This window comes from Pogoniulus pusillus, chromosome 12 (genome assembly GCF_015220805.1).
Source record: "Pogoniulus pusillus isolate bPogPus1 chromosome 12, bPogPus1.pri, whole genome shotgun sequence".
NCBI classification, from domain to species: domain Eukaryota; kingdom Metazoa; phylum Chordata; class Aves; order Piciformes; family Lybiidae; genus Pogoniulus; species Pogoniulus pusillus.
In genome coordinates this window covers 23,148,346-23,169,201 of record NC_087275.1, presented here as the reverse complement: position 1 = coordinate 23,169,201, position 20,856 = coordinate 23,148,346, and the positions used below count along the sequence as shown (strand labels likewise).

At 42.7% G+C, this 20,856-nt stretch overlaps 1 long non-coding RNA gene across 1 annotated transcript in view; it reads left to right on the top strand.

Annotated features, from left to right (window-relative positions):
- Positions 1-19,168, top strand: part of LOC135179856 (uncharacterized) — a 99,306-nt gene extending 80,138 nt beyond the window's left edge. The window contains exons 2-3 of the long non-coding RNA XR_010304157.1: positions 18,890-18,945; positions 19,050-19,168. This is a non-coding gene — a long non-coding RNA (uncharacterized LOC135179856). The remainder of the gene's footprint in view (positions 1-18,889; positions 18,946-19,049) is intronic.
- The last annotated feature ends 1,688 nt before the right edge of the window (positions 19,169-20,856 follow it).

The window sequence follows — 20,856 nt, the reverse complement described above, 5'->3', positions numbered from 1 at the left end:
TGCTGGTTGCCTGGGAGAAGAGGCCAACCCCCCACATGGCTACAATGTCCCTTCAGGTAGTTGTAGACAGCAATAAGATCACCCCTGAGCCTCCTCTTCTCCAGGCTAAACAATCCCAGCTCCCTCTTATTATGAGGGATCTGACTTAAGACTCAGGTCATGACAAAAGCATTCCCTGTCACATCTAGAAAGAAAACCTGCCTTTAAAAAAAACTTTTTCTTGTTTCCATTTGATTTTGTGAGTCCCAACACAGGCATTTTCTTGCCTCTGACATTCTGATTTTTCATCCTGCTGCAGTAAGCTAATGGGACTTGGAGAAGACATTAATGGTTAATTTAGACTGGCAATGAAGCAAAATCTGATGGGCTGGTGTCATGTTTAGAAGCTACTGCTGCTAGTTGTAGGCTCTAAATCTGACATAGACTTTTTCCATGGGCAGGCTGAATTCCTTTCCCTTGTGTAAAATGAAGAGCTATTATTATTTATGAAACGACATACAATTAGGTTCATTACTTAGGATTCATTAAATATTTTGGAAAGGAAAGGAAGGAAACATGTTTTTGATATTTTAACATGTCTGAATACCCTCCATCCCCCTACACTAATCACTTCAAAAGCTCTGTCTTGGGTGAGAGAGTTCCCGATGCTAGCAGACTCACGCCATACATTCAGTAATTGCACTGGTCCAAAAAGCACCTTGCTTAGTGGAACTGAATTGTGTGCCAGTGTTACGCAGTTAGAGTTTTGGCCAACTAGAGAGATTGCTGAGGCAGAAAAGGTGGCAGTGATTACCACCTCTGTCAAACATAATTTTCCATTGATTCTGTGAGCATTTGGAATCCAACACCGTTGTAGGTTATGGTGTGTATTGATAGGCAATGTCAGTGAACATTTTTTTCTTCTTGTATCATCAGCTGGTGCAACAGTAAGGTTAAAGCAGCACAGCCTTCCCTCAAAAAACACCCTTGAAAAATATCCTTTTTAAGAGTTTGCAAGCACAAACCAAACCTCTCTCAAATAAATTAAAGGCTCATAACAAATGTTCATTTAAAAGCTTCGGTTGAAGTTCAGCTCCCTGACTGAATCTCTCTCCATGAGAAATTCATCTTTAAGGGAATAAAATAGGAGGCGTGATCTCTGCTTTCCTCTACCTCTGAGCTGAGCAGAGCTCTGTTCCCTGCTTTGAGGTGGAGAGAAGATAAAACCTTCAAAGCAACCATCTTCGTCTAATACCTGTGACACCAGTCCCAGGGAGATAGCTCTCCCTGGACTTAACCTCAGAAATCAGTTCTGGGGAGCACTAATTTATGGCAATGCCAAGACAGGCACTGTATGCTGCTCTGCAGTGTCACTTTAACCAGCACTTTTAGTCACTGAGGTTTAGCTGGCTTTGGTCCTCAGTGCTTTTGCTGTCAGGAAGAGATATAGCCTGAGTTTCAAAAGAGGCTAGGCTAAGGACCAGAGCAGAAGCAGCAGACATCATGCAGGAAGGTAAATGTTTGCTTGTCCTGTTTGGTGATGCAGAGGGAAAACGAAGATGCTGTGTCACACAGAAAGATGGGAAATGACAAATTCTGAGGCTTTGCTAAAGTCTTCTCTTTAGCAAAGAGGCAGATAAGAGCATTCAAGCCTGATTGGCAAGGAATGTTAAACATCTGGCTCAAGCCTAATGTGTCCTTTCAGGAAACTGAAATCAGAAATTTTGCAATTAACTTCCCTTCTCCAAATTATACTTTGCTGCTTGAATCATTAACCCTCACTGCCTGCAGAGATCCTGAGAAGTGAGGAGCAGCTGGGCCGTCCAGTCTGGTTCTCTACAGAATGGACTTGGAAACACAAGGCCAGCGCAGAAGTTCAGAGTTGTTAATGCTGCAGGAGTCACTGAGAGCAATAGCAAACAACTGCTGCAATATAAATCAGCACCACTACCATGAGATTTCTGCACCGAGGCTGTGAGCTCACCTTGTTCACCTAGAATTCAATGAGAAGTGGAAATAAGGACAATTTATGGGAGCTTGGCACTGCTAAGAGGCAGTACCTGAGACAATAGGAGTTTCTCTTTCACATCTCAGTCCAAAGCTGTGGTGGTACAGGCAAGCTTTCTAGCAAGATTTCACATCTGATGCTTGTTCTGAACAAGAGGACACAGAAAAAGAAAAACTATCAGAATATAGAAATATTTAGGCCTTGTTTTCATTTGCTAGTACTCTGATTTTGTTCCTTTAATACCATCAGGGAGTTACTTTACATGTAATGCCATAGAAGAGAATTGCCTGTTTTGGCTAATTACATAGTCCTGTGATCACTGCCTTGTTCAACATTTTAAATTCTCTGTTTCAAAGTCTTCCCTCTTCAATGGCTTAATGCAGCTAAGCAGATATGTGTCAGATATTTATAAGAAGCATGAAAGTGAATAAAACAGAAGCCAGATAAATTAGGAGTCTGGGGATGTTTGCATTGGCTCTTCAAGAGAGTTCTTCTATGTGAGGAGTCTACTGCCTGGCAGTTCAGTGTGTTTCCCCCACATTCTTTGCTGTTAGCTGTGATTAGTCTTTAATGTGGCTAGGTTTATAACCATGCTTGGGTGCATACTTACTTTAGAGCACATCTTCCACATATATTGAATATATCACTCTTGTAATATTGGTGAGAGAAGGCATTTTAGACAACACTATAATATTCAAGCCCTCTTTAAAACTGAATTCCTTCACATATCAGCATTGTACTTCCACTCTTTCAAGGACAGGACAAATTCAAAAGCATTTGTATCATTGTCTTTGTAAAATAATCTGCTGTGTAGATCAGTGGCTTCAGGAACAGACTATTAATTGCATTACTTTAGGCCCTTCTAGGAGACAAGGATGGTGAGATAAGAACCTAAGGATAACAAAGTCTGGTTTCCAGGACAATCATACCTATTCCAGGACAATCATACAAATCAAGCTTATAAACTGTTAAACATATGAAGGGTAAGTTGGAAAAAACATCAGGAAAATTCAATATCTTAGGTCCCAAAGCTATCAGCTTTTGTTCTTTGTTGGAACTTTGAAGAAAAGTTTTCATGGTTGATACTTATATGTTTAGATATTTACATGTCTGATTGTTGTTTGCAGCCCAGCAAACAGTGTGTTATTATAGAGACAAATAGGTCTTAGAGACTTTCATAAACACTTTTTACTCCTTAGAATCACAACCTATGAACCATCACGGGACAAAATGCTCTAGCATTTGATGTTATCTGACCTTTGGTCGCTAATAGCATAGTCACAGCTATTTATAAAATACAATAGAATTTTGCCTACATCCTTGACATAAATGTCAAGTGCCCTGCAATGTTGTGTACTGCTCTTAGAGAAGCAATCCATTAAAACCATCCATATGAGAGACCAAGTATTCATAACACTCCAGAAAGAAAAGCTGGTCTCATAGAATAAGAGGTAACAATGGCTGGCTTGCATAGACCATATTGACGTGCAGCAAAGCTAGCCTCTTCATTAGCTGGCTCCCTGTGCTAGAGCCAAGGACATCCTGTCTCCAAGAGGGATGTGTAGGCTTCATTTAGCTTTCTGCCTTAGGCCCTTCATTACAACTAAGTCAGACTGCACAGCTGGATGAAAAGAGAATGTGTAGAGTGCATCAATGATGATGAAGAGACGTCAATAGAGAGGTACCAGAGTGAAAAAAGAATTAATGGTTCGCAGACATAAATCCTTTAGCTGATCCTCAGGTTGCAAGAGGGTAGGGACTATAAGTCTTAGTTCATTCCTTGAGATGCATTGGCCAATATCATAGTGCACATGAGGAAATGGGAGCCTTTTGCAATCAGGTTTATGCTGTGAAAGTGCCAAATGCCTTTTGGTCATAGCCAGACATTTCAGCTCTTAACTGCTCTGAGGCAATCACAGCAAAACTCTGTCTTGGTCTTTTGCTGTGTTTACAAAAAGCATATGTTCAGTATTCCTGAAAACCCCCTCCTATGGGGAACTAGGCCTCCTTCTGCTAGAACTTACTCTTCTTCCAGGGCAAAGCAAGCAGAGGATCTCAACAGAGATGTCCCTGCTTCTGCCTTCTTCCTTTCTCTGTGCCAGTCCTTCTTTGGATTGTTGCCTATGCTACCCAGGCCTTCCAGACCTACAGCCTTGGGGCTAGAATTGCATACTTTAACCTTTTATTTTCCATATGTAATGACAATTTGTTCTACCCTCATAGTGAAATCAAAACTTCTTACTCGTTTGGAACAAATGACCACTGGCATTTATCATTTTTGAGTATTCAAGCATGTATTTTTCCTTTGATGTCCAGGTGAATTCACTGTGGGTTGCATATCTTAGTGATCTATATCTGCTGCTGACATCCTTTGCTATCTTGTTCTGGTTTCAGCCACGACCTGCCCAGAGTGACAGGACAGAAAGTGCTAAGTCCAGCTGCAGATCTGTAACTAGTGGAGTCCCCCAGGGATCAGTGCTGGGTCCAGTGCTGTTCAACCTCGTCATCAATGACATTGATGAGGTGACAGACAGAGCTTGCTCAGTGAGTTTGCTGACACACAGCCTTCCAGCAAGACTTGGCACAGAGGAGCCAAATGAGGTTCAACAAGGTTAAGTGCAGAGTCCTACACCTAGGGAGGAATAATAAACTGCACCAGTACAGGTTGGGAGTTGACCTGCTGGAGAGCAGCCCTGAGGAGAGGGACCTGGAAGTGCTGGTGGGTAACAAGTTATCCATGGGAGAGCAATGTGCCCTTGTGACCAAGAAGGCCGATGGGCTCCTGGCATGTATTAGGAAGAGTGTGTCCAGGAGGTTTTCCTCCCCCTCTACTCTGCTCTGGTGAGACCCTATCTTGAGTACTGCATTCAGTTTTGGGCTACCCAGTTTAAGAAGGAGAGGAGAGGGTCCAGTGGAGGGCTACAAGGATGATTAGGGGACTGGAACATTCCCTGGTGAGGACAGGCTGAGGGACCTGGGGCTTTTTAGTTTGGATAAGAGAAGACTGAGAGAGGGCTTAATAAACGTCTGTAAATATCTGAGGGCTGGGTGTCAGGAGAGGGGGACAGACTCTGCTCACTTGCTCCCTGTGATAGGACAAGGAGCAATGGATACAAGCTGCAGCACAGCAGGTTCCACCTCAACACAAGAGATTGCAGAGCACTGGCACAGGCTGCCCAGAGAGGTTGTGGAGTCTCTTTCTCTGGAGACTTTCCAGACCTGTCTGGACGCATTCCTGCATGACCTGTGCTAGGTTCTATGGTTCTGATCTGGCAATGGGGCTGGACTTGATGATCTGTGGAGGTCTCTTCCAACCCCTAACATCCTGTGAGCCTGTGATTTACCTTCTAGGAGTTAATCAAAACACACAGGATTGGAGGTCAGATGGAAACTACAGTTTACAAAAGTAAGCAGAACATAGAAAGGTACCAAAGCAGAAGCATAGGTACACATTTACAGTCAGTCCTGGCCTAGCCCCCACCTCGGCTAAGCCTCCAGGCAGGCCTCCCTAGGTCTCAATAGGCCCTGAGTGGGCCTCAATGTCCCCCCATCAGGCCCAGTGGTGTAGCAAGAAATTAGCTTGCCAGCCAAGGCCGCAGAAGGCCACAAAGTGCCCCACGAACCAAGAGGTAACAGCTGCCACACACACCCAGAGAAGAGAAACAGCAAGAGACAAGAACAGTCTGCCCCTTACAGCAGGAGATACAGGAAGGTAGAACAGAATAACCCTTTACAATAATGTCCTGTGTTCTCCCCCAAGGCCTTCTAGTCCCTGAAGGAGTTTGTCTCTACAGCAGGGCAATTTACCCTAAACCTACAACACATCTTAATCCTGTCCATCTAGTCCCATTGTTCCTGTCTCATATTGCCCGGTCACCAAACAGTTGTCTTTTTGGTGTCATTTAAACTGCACATCTTCTGGCACCAGAGACTGGGTTTAGTCTCTGTCTGTCTAGCACTGAACACACTGAAGCTACAGGTGGCTTTCTAAGTGCTGAAGCAATAGCAGGAACACTCACTAGTGTAATAAACTGTGATTTATTTACCCTAAACCCACAACACATCTTAGTCCTGTCCATCTAGTCCCACTGTTCCTGTCTCATATTGCCCGGTCACCAAACAGTTGTCTTTTTTGTGTCACTTAAACTGCACATCTTCTGGCACCAGAGACTGGGTTTAGTCTCTGTCTGTCTAGCACTGAACACACTGAAGCTACAGGTGGCTTTCTAAGTGCTGAAGCAATAGCAGGAACACTCACTAGTGTAATAAACTGTGATTTATTTACCCCTGTATCTCACCATGATGCCTTGTTATGATACAATTAATTAATCCAAAACACATTCAGCACCCACTATCACTCCCCTTTCCTAAGGCAAAGAAGCCAACTCAACCCCCAAACCTTTGCAACCTAACTGTTATTTATCACACCAGAAAGGTTGTAAAAATAGCTATTGAAAACATGTCTAAAATTCGCAACCCTTTCATTATATTATATTGTAGATTTATGATTTTCCCTAAGGAAACTAAATTAATTTTGAAGAATATCTGTTTTTTTTCCCCAAACCAAGCGAGACAGAGATAATAAATACTTCTTTGTAGTACCTCTGGAAATAACTGTCTGGAAAACTATAGGGTGATAATTGTTTACTAACTTGAGGTCACTCAGCTGAGCATTAGCACCACTGAGGCATGCTCCTGAACAACAAGAACATAGCCTTATGAATTTCTTCTTGGCAAGGCACCCAGTGACTGCTACTTCTACACACCCTGTTTAGTCTGTTAAGAGGCTGGCTGAGGTCATGCAGAGAAGCTTGCAGCTGCTTTGCACGCTCTGTGCAAAGGGACTGTGCTCAGAGGAAGCCACCAATGATTCTTGCCTCAGGAACAGTGGAAATGGCCTCTCCTTTTAAGTTCAACCTGTATCTGACAGTGTGAAAGCAGAGCACTCTCACTCATCCTGGGAGGGTATGTTTTCAGAAATTCTTCTCCCTGTTAGTTTCTGACTTTAAGAGGATTCTAACACACAGCCCTCAGCCACAGTAATGAACATAAATGTTTTGGCTAGAAACTGTGCCAAGCAAATTTCTAGATTTAAGAATATTTGTGTTACGATTATATTCAGTAGTGGAGATTTAGCATGGCTCCAGCTTTAAAGAAGACAAGGGTCTTGTCCACCTGGAAATAACCTCTGTGTGCTCACGCTGACATTCCCTCATTTTCCTGCCCTGGTGCCCTCAGTACACTCAATTGTGGCCTTCTCTCTGTGTATTTTTTCTTTAAGCTAAAGTAGGGTGGAAACTACGTTGTTTAGGCTCCTACTTTGTGCTCAAATTTTTAGTGAAGCTGAAAGGACTTAAGACAACCTATAAACTGTAGAGTAGATGTACTTTGTCATGTTCCCTGCAGTCTCAATCCCTCAGTTACTCAGACTCGGGATTTGCTCAATCTGCACATCAGCTCTCTTCTGGGTTGTGTAGTTCCTGGTTCACCCTCAGGAAGCAGCCAGAAATCTCCTTGCAGCATCTGCACAAATTCCCCTGGGCCCTACTTTGAAAGCACAGTTTGTCCACCTTGATGACAGAGCAAGGTCTTGGTCCTTTCTGAGGGAGGGAAAACCCTGCATTTTGTCCATAGGTGCCAAAGTTTTGGATGCCTGCAGTGAGCAGCCTGTATCCAGTGCCTAATTTTGACTTCTCTAAAAGCAAACACAATGTGGGACAGAGGGCAAAGGGAAATTAATTGCAGCCTTTGCTTTCTCTGTTGCAGAAGACTCTGATTGAGAGATCTCTCCAAGCCCTGTCCATGCTAAATGGGTTGTTGAGGAGCAGGAACAGAAAGCAGAATGCTCTAGGCCTTATGCACAGAGATATGCTGGCTACAAAGCCCTCCCCCACAGGGTATAGAAATGAAATCCATAGCTCTTATATTGGGCATGCTGTTTAAAACAGGCATATTCATTCTTGGAATAGGCAATCTAGGGGCCAGATGCATGTGGAAGGCACATCTACTTTGCATAGTGATCAGTTAGAGACTACTTGCAGATGTTTTTCTCCTGCAGCTACCTGTGACTTAGGTTTCAGCTTCAAATTCCCCAGATATGTGTATTAGAAGACTAAAGGGCAGTTTAAAAGATCCCTACCACCTTCTAAAACACCCAAGCTTCTTCATCCCCTCAGAAGCTTCAAAATCACTGCACTTCAGAGAAACATACAGATTTGTTTTTGAAAAAAATTAACTCTCCATCACTTTTCACCTTGCATTAAATCTATTTTGTTTTCAGAAACTTTCAGCCTGAATTATGAAGCAAATCACAGGCCAGCATAAAACCATTCCCGAAAGAAAAAGACCTTATAATGGAACACAAATTAAACCTCACATTTAAGTACAAAGCACCGGGAGTGGTCTGTAACACCACTTTTTAAAATGCAGATGAGTGAATTCTAACACCCACACGTTGAAAACCGCAGTGCATCCTATTATCCTCCAGATGTGGATTTGATTAGAGCTAAAGTCAGATGGGTTACAACCTGCAGTTACAAAACTTTTCTTTGCTACTGAAAGTAGAGAGTAAAGATTTGCTGAAGCATAGGGAAAGGAAGGAGCTGAACCTTTGTCTGCCAAAACCTCCACTAATTAGCATGTGTATGTTACTGGCAATCAAGATAAAAGAGTAATTCCCATTATTGCTAGTTTATTTCTTACTGAGGCTGACAGAACTTCTTACAGGAAGGATGTAGCACAGAAGGTGGATGATGATAATCTCGTATTTCTACATGGACCCGACTGCTTTTTCACAAGCAAGTGCACCCTGGAGGCACGAAGGCATAAATACCCACTTACAGTTTACAGTCAGATAAATAAACATCAGGTTTTCATTGAATTCTGCCTTGTTTGTGTCTCACAGATGATCCCTAATAAAATGCTGACATTTCCCAGCAGGGCAAAATAACCTAGATTTGTGCAGAACCCTTGTGTGGAAACCTGTGTCATCTGGGGCAGGCACAGGCAGAGGTGTCACACAGCACTCTATCACAGTTTTCTTGAAAGCTGCATTTGTCCTGGAGCCAGAAAAGTAAGCAAGGATACCCAGAGGACGCAGTTGCCTTTCCACCTGAAAGCTTCTAAGCTCCCTACCAAGATCATAGAATCATAGAATCAACCAGGTTAGAAGAGACCAAGATCATCCAGTCCAACCTAGCACCCAGCCCTAGCCAGTCAACTAGACCATGGCACTAAGTGCCTCATCCAATCTTTTCTTGAACACCCCCAGGGATGGCGACTCCACCACCTCCCTGGGCAGCCCATTCCAATGCCAATCACTCTCTCTGGCAACAACTTCCTCCTAACATCCAGCCTATACTTTTCCCAACACAACCTTTCTGGAGTTGGTGAAGGATTCTTTGCAAGGCTATCAAGGATCTCACTGTTATTGCAGTAAGGTGCAGGCTGATCTTTTTTGTCAAGTAGGAAGTGAGAGAACAAGATTAAATGTCCTCAAGTTGTGGCAAGGGAAGTCTGGATATTAGAAAAACTTTCTTCGCTGAGAAAGTTGTCAAGCTTTGGATCAGGCTGCTCAGTGAAGTGAAGTCACCATCCCTGTAGGTATTCAAAAGATATGCATATGTGATGCTTTGGAACATGGTTTACTGGTGGGCTTGGCAGTGCTGGCCTAACAGTTGTTCTTGATGTCATTCTCCAGCCTAAACTATTCTGTGATTCTATCTGGGCAAGTGATTGTGATTCATGCAATCCAAGCACTCTCAAAAGCTACACTAACAACTCTGCTGCAGTTCTGTATGCAGTATGGATTATATTTGAATGCCACCTTACTTCCCATGTTGCTTAAGCTCCCAAAGACTTGCTCCAGCTTGTACTGGGCTCATTATACAACCAGGGTTCACATCTTTGAGAGCAGAGCCTTCCTTCATTACTCCAGAGGCTGGGTTAGGTATCTAGGTGAGACATTCTCAGGTTTCATAAATGCAGGGAGAGTTCCTCCTGCTGTCTGTCAAGAAGGAAGTTCTAAGACTTTTTGCTTTCCTTAAGGTAGAAGATGAGAGGAGTCAGGCAATACATTTTCTCCATGCTGAGCATGTGGCATTTTTTAGAAGGAAGTTTGAACATAAGTGGGTCAGTAATCATTAGAGATGAACACAGAAAAGAAACCTCATGTGTTTCCACCAAAGCCTCAGTATTCAGCAGCTGCACTGAATATGATACGGCAGAGGAAGCTTTCTGAATAATTATTGGCATCTCTAGGAAAGGGCCATGGTCAGCATGCTCAGTATAGCACATCAAAAATGTCCTGGAGCAGAAAAATGGCTGTGTTACTATCCGTGCTGCTCTGTAGTTTGCCACAGTTAACTCACATGATTTAAGTTTCCTGGGACAATCAGTGGGCAGGCTATGAAACTGGGTTCCTGGATGCCAAAAGTTGTAGTCATAGAACTATAGAATTGTTTCAGTTGCAAAAGACCACTAAGATCATCAAGTCCATCCCTCAGCCTAAGAACACCATGACCAAGTCCCAAAGTGCCATGTCCACATGTTTCTTGAACACCTCGAAGGGCAGGGATTCCACCACCTCCCTGGGCAATCTGTTCCAGTGCTTCACTGCCCTTTCAGTAAAGAAATTTTTCAGGATATTCAATCTAAATCTCCCCTGATACATTTTGAGGCCATGTTCTCTCATTCTGTCACCTGATGCTGGGGAGAAGAGATTGACTACCTCCTCACTACAGCCTCCTTCCAGGTAGTTGTGGAGAGCAATGAGGTCTTCTCCACACCTAACAAACCCAGTTCCCCCAGCCACTCCTCATAAGACTTGTTCTCTAGTTAATCTTGTAACCTTTTTGCTAACTACTCATACAACTGCATATGGCTTGTCATAACTACATGTGCTAGCAAGAAGAATCTGTTCGTGCTGAAACTGGGTATGAATAACTTAGAAAGAAGCAACAAACCATTAAAAAGGCAAAGATGGATGGAATCAGCAGAGAGGAGGAGAAAGAAAAGTGATACGCAGAATATAATGAGGAACGGAGGGAAGCAAAGATGCCTTCTGCACTTCCTCTGGCAAAATACAGAGATCAACAAGAAAACAATTGAAAATCAACAGCCTGAAGAAAGACATAGAAAACAGAATAAGTTCAAGGAGAAGCATACACTAGTATGCAACAGTTCCAGCAGGAGTGTCTCTGTAAAACAGTTCAGCAGCAGAATGACTCCATTTATTACACTTTAATTTATTGGCTGCTGACAACGTGTTCTGTTCTGAGCAACTACAGTGCAGCTTCTGTCCTCACAAGTATTCAGTTCAGCTAGAAAAAAAGATTAATTAAGACCTTTCAAAGTGTCTTCACTGTGTTTTAAAGCAGAGGTGTTGCATTGTCTCACTCGTGTTCACTGTTTTTTATTGGCTGTTGCACACAAGAAGGAAGTTGCTTATCAACAAATTTGACCTAATTTGCCCATTTTTCTTCCAATTTCTTTCTCCTCTTCCTTTCCAGAGGTAAGTCCTTAGGCATAGACCAAAGATTGGGATGGACCTCTTCCATCCACATCTTACACAAATGTAGGCCATGGGACATGGTGTGGAGAACAAAGCAGAGAAAAGGCCAGTGGCATGCTTGGGTGTATTAGGAAGAGTGTGTCCAGGAAATTCTCCTCCCCCTCTACTCTGCCCTGGTGAGACCCTTATCTTGAGTATTGCATTCAATTTTGGGCTCCACAGTTTAAGAGGGACAGTGATCTTCTGGAGAAGGTCCAGCGGAGGGCTATGAGGGTGATTAGGGGTCTGGGACACTGCCTTGTGAAGATAGGCTAGGAGAGGCAGAGGAATCTGGGACTTTTTAGTCTGGAGAAGACTGAGAGAGGATTTAATAAATGTCTATAAATATCTGAGGGCTGGGAGTCAGGAGAGGGGGACAGACTCTGCTCACTTGCTCCCTGTGATAAGACAAGGGGCAATGGATGTAAGCTGCAGCACAGGAGGTTCCACCTCAACCCCTTACATCCTGTGATCTTGTGAAAACAGTAAGGGCCATGAGCTCCCCACTGTAAGGACATTCCTCATGCTCTGCTCCTCGTAGAGCAGTTCTGCAGCCAAACCAGTTCACAACTATGTTTTTCTTAATGGAATGTGTACCTCTCTACACATGTATAATATTGTAAAACATTCTATGTTGCCCAAACTACAGCAACACAGCATGCAGAGGAAGACTAATTCTCCTTCAAAAACCATGGCTAACCATACAGTTTTAATGGTGAGAGTAGGGACTGTTTCTGACTTCTATCACTTGGAGATGAAGGATGACTCATGAAAGTCTTTCTGTTCATTGAAAAGGAAAAAAACAATACAAAACAAAACACCACCCAAAACCCATCACAGTTCATCTTGCTGCCCATTGCTCTAGCTCCTCTTCACAAAATGTGGCTTCATATGATTTGGGACAGCTATTGCAATCACTGCAGTTGAGAATGGAGCACATTAATTGCACTTATTGCTTTGAAGTCTGTATGATGGGGTCCCACAGCAGCAAGACAAGTATATCTAGAGATGGAGCACTTTTCTACTCATTACCAAGTGGCTGAATTTCTGATGGAGAATACTCCATAGTCATAAAAATGGCAGTAACTCAGGTTGTAACAAAGAACCTGAGATATACTATTAAAAGCCCCATTTCCATTTTATAAGTCACATAATAGATGAAACATTCAGTGCTTCTTATGGTGAACAGGCTACTTATTAAGCACAGTCTATGACTCTATTTAATTTTAAAATTGCCATCTTTTCCAATTATTCTACCTTTCTAGACTTTTTTTTTTCCCCCAGTTTTTAATCAGGGTATTTCTAGCCTGAACTAGAAGGTACAAACAATAGAAGTTGCTATAGAAACAGAAAAGGCATTTTGTAAAACGAAAATGCAGGAAGAAATATTGTTCACTATTTATCTGCTGCAGGTAGTAAGGTAGAACTTATAGACGTGCATGGGTATCCATATATACATATGGATACATATGACTTTTCTTACTGTGTCTATGAATTGCTCAGTGTTCATCTTTGTATCTTAACATTGAACTGAAATTTTGCTCTTCTCCACTAGCAGACTGTCATTCTCAGCTACATAAAACTATTCCATAGTTAGGTGCCCTACAAGAATCTCTGCATTCAGTCATCCAGACCACTGCAACTAAAACTGGTGTGATATGCGGTACAGCTAAAGGCAGGTGCCTTGGATGCAGCTGTGGAGGGAAAAGCTGTTCAGAAATCAGAATAATCTTCCATTATTTGACCCTCATCACACACAACATTGAGCATTGCTATTACAGGGGACTCATCCAGCTCTTTTCTTTCCAACCTGAAGCAGTCTCGGCCACACAGCCATTCTGATTTTTTGCTGTTAAGGTCCTTTGCTCAATGTCATGGTTGTAAAAATAAACTTTGTGCTCTAGCAGCTTTAAACTAAACAAAGGTAATCTCCAGTTGAGGGACTTGTGTTGTTTCTGCATTCCATACATTAAATGCTATGCAGTCTCTAAGGCTTATCTATATAGGGGTCAATATGGATGAAGTATATAATTTTCAGCCACTGGGAATCAGACTCAAAGATGAGTGTAACAGCATGGATTACTGAACCAGATCCATAGGAAAAGTATTGTATAGATTGAACTTCACATAGTCACTAGATTGCAACAAAAAACATTAGGTGTTTCATAGCCAGGGTGCCTGCAAAATTGACCCCAAAATGTGATTCTTGCTTCTGCTCTTAAATATTTCATTTAACTTCATTGTTCATCATAATGAATGTATAGTTCAGCCTTGCAATCACTCTGTGTTAAGAACAGGTCAGAAAAAATATCTCTTAGGGTGAATTCAGAAATAGTTGATCCAGTCTTGAGGGAGGAGAGGCTATAAGTAAGGGAATGAACTGAGTAAGAATCAGAAACCTTTCCAGAACTATTTTTCATGTTATATGTTATTGCTGGAGTAGTTCAACAGTGTCTTACAAACAAGATCATCCTTCTGCTTCAGAATTCGTAAGTAACACTAGCAAACCACTTAGGACCAGATTTCTTAGTATTTAGGTGCCCCAAAGAGGAGATGATTTCCTAGCAGTGATTGGCTAGAGTATCTTGAAAGTTATGCTAGGTGTTTTTCTGCATGTTGGTTGCCCAAATACCTTTGTGAGCTGTCATTTTCACAGACTGTCATCAATTGTGAGCTCTGGTTTCACAGCTGTCTAGCTGGCTGGGGCTCCACTGTCTGTTTTGCAAGAGAGCTGTGGACTCACAGCTTCAACACAAGTTAGAGAAGCCCTTCTGAAATAACTGGAGTTGTGTTTAAGTTCAGACAGAAAACAGAACAAAATAAAACCAAATAAAACAAACAAACAAAAAACCCAAATCAAACAACAGCAGCAAAATAAACCCAAATAAAACTAATAAAACCTCAACTCCACTCCAGCCTCCCCTCTCCCTCTCTCCTCCCCTCTCCCAAACAGAAAAAAAGTGCTCTAGTTGCTAACATTGTATTTCAAGACTCGGCTGTATCTCCCCAGGTAATAGGTCTCTGAAAAGCAATCTGTGATCTCCAGGAGGTCACTCAGGCTGAATGAAATCCTGTGGCAGACTTCAGTGTGGCCACCATTTGGACATAATCAGCTGGGTACCCAAAGGCAGGGGTTCAACTTTCAATCATTTTGTTTTCTTAGTCTGTGGTTATAAAAAACAAATGTGAGGAAGTTTTTGGAGCATCATGATGTAATGAGGAGTGCAATGGAAGTCTTCAAGAGAAAATTAAGTTCTTTAACTTCCAGGCAGGACTGGAAAAAATGTTTGTGTCATAGAGACTAGGAGTATATGCAGAATGGCAAAGGAATAGTAATACATAAGGCAGGATTTCTAGGTAAAGAATGCTTAGTGACCCTACAATGAGAGACTGGATCCTAATCCTCACTTGCTGTCTACAACTACCTGAGGGGTGGTTGTAGCCAGGAGGAGGTTGCTCTCTTCTCTCAGGTGGCCAGTGCCAAAACAAGAGGACACAGCCTCAGGCTGTGCATGGGGAGATTTAGGCTCGAGGTGAGGAGAAAGTTCCTCACTGAGAGAGTCATTGGACACTGGAATGGGCTGCCCGGGGAGGTGGTGGAGTCGCCGTCCCTGGGGCAGTTCAAGGCAAGATTGGACGTGGCACTTGGTGCCATGGTCTAGCCTTGAGCTCTGTGGTAAAGGGTTGGACTTGATGATCTGTGAGGTCTCTTCCAACCCTGATGATACTGTGATACTGTGATACTCTCCTAGGGATAGATGAGACACTCAGAGGCAGCCCACACTCTGTCGTTTCCAACCTTAGGTCTTTACTTCATTCTGCTGGCCAGACTACAGGAAAAAGGTTAGTCACACCTGCCTCTTTGCACATGCTTTTAGGCTTCCAAGTGGTTTAGCCTTCATTACTGCTTACAAAAACAAGATACTTTAGTAATTCAGATCTGTATTGGTACCATTACATCACCTACCAGTAGATGTAATTTGCATGTTGACTGTTTGGCACCTATTCTTGAATAAGGCCATTTTCCATTCTGGTAACATGCAAGTAGTATGTGGCTTTTTAATATGCATGTCACTCTCTCTGACTCAAGCTCCTCAATTCTTGAATACCTCCTTGTTAAAGACAACAGATGGTTTCAGTTTCAGTAGATGAACTCTCAAGGGTAACTTCAAATCTGGGCGATACGACTGGTTGAATTGTAATGCAGGCCCCAGTGCCTTTGTGATGTTATTCCAATCCTGCCTGGTTCTCTTATCCTTTCTGTCTCTCTTTAATGCTACACTGCCTTTGCAACAAGAATAAAAAGCCAGCAACTTCTCCAGACCAGTCTTTTGCCTGTTAATACCCACTTAAAATAGGTAGCCAGCTAATTCCAGTTCAGCCTTAATAGCCAGGGCATGAGAGGAAAGCATAATCAAGAAATTAAAGTCAAATGTGGTGAGAATTTCTCAAAAGCAGCAACTATTTGGAGATTCCTGTTCTATTTACAGCCTACCCATGTGGTGCTCCCTCCTCTGTTGAGTTATGCCTTTCAATCATCAGTAACACTAAGTGAAACTGAAGAGATGTCCTACCTTCAAGGGCCATGTTGCTAATTAAAATTTGATTAAAAGTGACCAGGAATGAAAGAAATGTTTTGATGTTGCAAATAAATACATGTTCAAAACCTTTGTCATTCCTAAGAGTAAAGCCAAAACCAGAGACTTTGAGGTTTAACTCGAGCCAGCAGTGTGCCCAGGTAGCTAGGAAGGCTGATGGCATTGCAGCCTGTATCAAGAACAGTGTGTCCATCAGGAGTAGGGAAGTGATTGTGCTCCTGTACGTGGCCCTGGTGAGGCTGAAGCTTGAGTACGGTGTTCAATTGTGAGTGCCACAGTATGAGAAAGACATTGAGGTGTCCAGAGAAGAACAATAAGGTTGGTGAGGGGTTTGGAGAGCATGGCATATGAGGAGGGAACTGGCATTGTTTAATCTGAAGAGAAAGCTAAGTCGTAGAGAGCTAAGTTGCTCTCTACAACTACCTGAAAGGAGGTGGTGAGGCTGGTGTTGGGCTCTTCTCCCAAGTAACTAGTGATAGGATGAGAGGAAATAGGCTTAAGTTCTGCCAGGGGAGGTTTAGATTGGATGTTAGGGAAAATTTCTTTACTGAAAGTGTAGTGCAGCGTTGGAATAAATTGGCCGAGGAGGAGGTGGAATTGCCATCCCTGGAGGTGTTCAAGAAGCTCGTACATGTGGTATTTCAGGATGTAGTTTACTGGTCATGGTAGTTGAGTCATGGTTGGACTCAATCTTAAAAGTCATTTCCAGCCTTAGTGATTCTGTGATACTATGATGACTGCACAGTTATTTAGTGATAATCTAACAGACACCCTGTTCTTTGAGACATGGGTGCCGTGCCCTGCTATGACAATGGAGCCAGCAGCACTATCATCCTCTTCTGCCTGGAAATGTCTCAGAGTTTTTCTCTAACAATGCAGCAGCTGGGCTGTTATTTCCTATCAAAACTTTATTGACTCACAGCAGGCCATTTGCAAATGATAGATTAACTCTACCCTCATTAATATACAACACATTTTAAAAAGAGAGGGCTTCTAAGAACTATAATGCACTAGATTGTTTCCCAAACAGTAATACACACAGTGGGTGAGATCAGTGATCAGTGTGCAGCCCAGCAGCATGGGTAAGTTAATTTGTGCCTTTGTATGACACAAGCAAAACACTGTTTGCTATATGTGCTTTTTGAATAAGTTTCTCCTAGAAATCACAGTATCACAGTATCCCAGTATCACCAAGGTTGGAAGAGACCTCACAGATCATCAAGTCCAACCCTTTACCACAGAGATCAAGGCTAGACCATGGCACCAAGTGCCACATCCAATCCTGCCTTGAACAGCCCCAGGGACGGTGACTCCACCACCTCCCCAGGCAGCCCATTCCAGTGTCCAATGACTCTCTCAGTGAGGAACTTTCTCCTCACCTCGAGCCTAAATTTCCCCTGGCACAGCCTGAGGCTGTGTCCTCTCGTTCTGGCGCTGGCCACCTGAGAGAAGAGAGCAACCTCCTCCTGGCTACAACCACCCCTCAGGTAGTTGTAGACAGGAATAAGGTCACCCCTGAGCCTCCTCTTCTCCAGGCTAACCAATCCCAGCTCCCTCAGCCTCTCCTCATAGGGCTTGTGCTCAAGGCCTCTCCCCAGCCTCATCGCCCTTCTCTGGACACACTCAAGCATCTCAATGTCCCTCCTAAACTGGGGGGCCCAGAACCGAACACAGTACTCAAGGTGTGGTCTAACCAGTGCAGAGTACTTACTTAGGCAGGCAGAGATAGAGAAAGATTCTTAGACAAAGGAACTAATACAAAGAATTTTGCCAATCTTATTTTTGTTGAGATGGATGAAAGAGCTCCTTGGGGTAAATGAGATTGCTGGGTTTTTGAAAAAGCAACTCTACATCAGATGTTATATCTAGGTGTCCATGTTTGACTGACTCTATCAGGTTCTGTGCGGTAGATTGTGTTTTGGTGTATTTCAGTAGAAAGCCAACTCTTCATGCCATTGTGCCAACTTTCATTATCTTGCACAAGGTGAGGAGTACAGCAGCAGGTGACCAAGCATAGGTCTAGAAAGCATGAGGGGAGAAGAACAAATGTAAACAAGCTCTAATGATGGGACATGGAAGAGCTATATGCTACCAACAGGAATAATCTCCCTCATCCTACTGGCTACACTGTTCCTGATGCAGGCCAGGATGCCATTGGCTCTCTTGGCCACCTGGGCACACTGCTGGCTCATCTTCAGCTTACTATCTACCAGTAACCCCAGATCCCTTTCTTCCTGGCTGCTTTCCAGCCACTCTGTCCCCAGCCTGTAGCGCTGCTTGGGGTTGTTGTGGCCAAAGTGCAGAACCCTGCGCTTGGCCTTGTGATGATTTGGTGGGTTTCTGCACTGCATGTTTATAAAGTTATCTCTAATCCAAAACTGGTGGGTTGCCCAACCTACTGCTTTTCTTGTTTCTTTTTTTTCAAGTCTTATTATACACAGTTTTGTTATTAGATATTAATACCTAATTGATTATTTTGTCTTCACTTCTCATTCCACATAATTAAAGTTGCAAAATACATTAATGACCATTTGCTTCAATTTTCCCTCCTGTTTATTACTTATTAGTCAGATACCTTATTGCTAGTTTCCTGTCTTCTTGTAGCTGGGATGAATTCTAGCTCAAACCAGTCAGTTTTTTTTGGTGTCTGCATTATGATGGCTTCTTGGGAGGATATTGACTTGAACATTCATAAAATATTCTTGATATTCATTAATGCTTTAGATGTTTAATGTATATTCTTATTTTGTTTAGCTAGCCAGGTGTTTAAACTTTGGAAAATGACCTTCCTCATGTTTCAAATAGACAAGGTAAGTGCGTCACGTTCATATTCACAAAGAAAACATATGTCCTGGTGGCTGGTGTGTGTAGTTTACAACTGCTATATTTCACCCCCATTCAATTCATTTTACAGACCCAGCCTCTGATATTGAGGCCATCAGATGCTGCGATGCCGTCTGCTGGATGGGACTCTCCATGAGTTTTTGGTACTTGTCATTTGAGTTGAGCAGCAAGTATCTTCTACTTGTTCTAGTGACCAATTGTTCTTTTGTTGCTGTTGTCCAGCTATTAAACTGTGTTATATGTCTAAATAAACATTTCTTGTCACCTGGCCTCATACAATATTCATACATTTGTACTGATTAATTACACAATCTCCAGAGAGAATGAGTTTTGTTCTGTATTGATCACTGTGGAGAGTGCAGATGCATGGAGAGAATGAGGACATCCAGAAGGATTGGGTGTTTAGGGCATAGATTAAAACTAGCTCAGTGCAAAAGACAGAGCTGGGAAGAAGTGAACAAATTTAGCTGAGGTATTCTCAGGAAAACAGACATATCTTATTCTTTGTATGCTATGGCATAGTGTGTAACATATTTGTATACATAATACATCTTCTGGAATTTTCACATTAAAGTGATGGCTGAGGGTAGATAAATTCATCTGACAGCTGAAAAAATAACTGATGTGCCACAGTTATGCCATTCCAAGGAACTCAGATGTCTTGGGGACTGGAAAATAAAAAGCTACGTTATTTAAAGACAAACTAATCATAAATAAATTAGGCTCAGAGATTTACATACTGTATGAGCCTAGGAAAATGACTGAGCCAAGTGGGCAGGAACTGTGGATCTCTGGACAGGATCTACAAAGCCTTGGGAATCCATCACTGCTATAGCCACAGAACACTGGAACAGGCTACCCAAAGAGGTTGAGAGAGTTGGGGTTGTTCAATTCGGAGAAGAGAAGACTCTGAAGAGACCTTATTGTGGCCTTCCAATATTTGAAGAGGGGCTACAAGGAAGTTTGTGAGGGACTTCTTAGGGCGTTTGGTCTAGGATGAATGGATCCAAGCTAGAGGAGGGGAGATTTAGATTAGACAATAGAAAGAAATTCCTCACCATGAAAGTAGTGAGACGCTGGAACTGGTTGCCCAGGGAGGTGGTGGAAGCCCCATCTGTGGAAATTTTTAAGGCCAGGCTAGATGTGGCTCTGAGTAATTTGATCTAGTGTGAAGTGTCCTTGCCCATGGTAGGGGGGTTGGAACTAGATGATCCTTGAGGTCCAGTGTCTCACCATTCTCATGGTGAAGAACTTCTTTCTAATGTCTAAACTAAATCTCCCCTCCTCTAGCTTGGGTCCATTCCTCCTAGTCCTATCACTACCTGACACCCTAAGAAGTCCCTCACCAGCTTTCTTGTAGGTCCCCTTCAGATATTGGAAGGCCACAGCAAGGTCTTCTCAGAGCCTTCTCTTCTTCAAACTGAGAAGTCCCTACTCTTGTAGCCTGTCCTCATAGGAGAGGTTCTCCAGCCCTCTGATCATCCTCCTGGCCTTTCTCTGGACACATTCTATTACTTATATATCTTTCCATAACAGGGGTTCCAGCACTGGACACAGTTGGGGGTCTCTTTAGAATGGTATAGAGCACCTTGGCATGAAATAAAATATGTAGAGTTCTCAGGAGCAAACACCTAAAAGATGTTTCATCTCATTATGGTGAAAAGAGAAGATGGTTTCTATACAAGTGAGACAGAGTACATTGTATCTCTTTGTTTTATTTTATTTTGCTTTATTTTATTTTCAGTGGACTGATTTATTCCATATGCATTCTCTTTTGACCCTTTTCCACAAGAAGAAAGCTGTGTGAAGACAGCAGAAAATAGCCACAGACCTGATTAAGACTACATCGTGGTCTGAAAACTAAATTTTCTGGCTTC